Here is a 1,366-nt window from a genome sequence, read left to right on the forward strand (position 1 = left end):
GGGGGGGGGGGACAAATCACGGTGACTGTTGATCACATCTGCTGATGGGAGAAGAATAAAACTAGGTCGTAAAATTAATTAGATTTAAATAATAAATGTGAGGCGAGCTGACAAAATGAGTTACTCCTCACAATCCACAAATGGAGATACTGGCCAAAAATCGACAGTATTGTGAAATTTGCAGATTTTCTATTGATGATGTATTCTTAAAGTACAAAATGACTTTTATTATTTCATACTTATAAATTGTAAAAACTTCACCTATAAACATGATGTATCTGTTTCCATGAGGATAAAATCCGAGAAGTAACTCATTTTGTCTCACGCTTCACAAATCATATGTTTTAGACCAGATTAGGTTAAACGGGGTCAAAGTAAGAGCCTCTTATAAATTTAATGCTGTGGGAGGGAATTCAATTCTGTGGGAGCAGCTCTTCCAGAAAGCCCTATTTCAATTGAAAAAAAACCCCAAAAACTTCTCACAATCTTGAGTTGTATTATAGGATTGCAAATTTTGAGATGGAATGATAATAGATAGTAAAATTATACTCATAAAAAAAGTATATTAGATAGATATGGTGGTCCCAGATAGTTGAAACACACGCAGCACAATACTTACTGCTGCTCCATAAATACGGGCTTTTTAAAACTTAAAGTAGGCTACAGGTAACATGAAGGAGATGTGTGGAAAGGGACATGAGAGAGATGAAGCTCACTTTGAACGAGCTAGGAAGTATGGCTCAGGACAGAGATAAATGGAAGGAGATTGTACTTGTGTGTGGCCTATACCCTGCCAGGGGTGAAAAGCATTGATGATGATGACTGGGAACCAATGTTGCAAAAGCAATATAGTGTTGTGTGTTCTGTTATTGTTACTATTGGCCTTGTGAGAACAGCTCTCAACTAGTTAATATATTAATTAATTCATTTAGTTGATTAATTAATTAAAGCTTGAATAAATAAATAAATGAATAAATAAATAAAAAAATAAATAAATAAAAAAATAAATAACTTAGTTTATTTAATTAAAACAGTTAGCCATATTTAGAACAAAATATTTTATGTACCTATGTCTCCAAATCAAATCAGAGGTTGAGTTCTCGGGTGTGGCTTTTTCCCTCCACTCCTGCTTCTTCTTCTTCTTCTTCCTTCCTTTCCTCCTTTAATCGAAATCAGAATAGGATGTCTCCCAGTGAATTGCCCGCAACTCCTCAACAGCGACCTGGGCCCATATGAGAGACGAACAGACGTGTCAGCGGTATCAATATTCAAATCCATGTGCAAGTGCAATACACCCTCCTCTCCACCTCCCCTCCCACCCGCCTCCCTCATACCAACCAACCCACCCCCTTTCCCTCCCCCCTTC

General features: G+C 37.1%; 1 protein-coding gene across 1 annotated transcript in view; it reads right to left on the reverse strand.

Annotated features, from left to right (window-relative positions):
* The window catches only part of LOC101862227 (15-hydroxyprostaglandin dehydrogenase [NAD(+)]), a gene marked incomplete in the record, with an annotated part of 34,714 nt that overhangs the window by 23,691 nt on the left and 9,657 nt on the right, over positions 1 to 1,366 (reverse strand). The window contains 1 exon segment of the mRNA XM_013089595.2: positions 1,068 to 1,222.

Source organism: Aplysia californica, unplaced genomic scaffold, assembly GCF_000002075.1.
Source record: "Aplysia californica isolate F4 #8 unplaced genomic scaffold, AplCal3.0 scaffold00992, whole genome shotgun sequence".
Lineage (NCBI taxonomy): Eukaryota > Metazoa > Mollusca > Gastropoda > Aplysiida > Aplysiidae > Aplysia > Aplysia californica.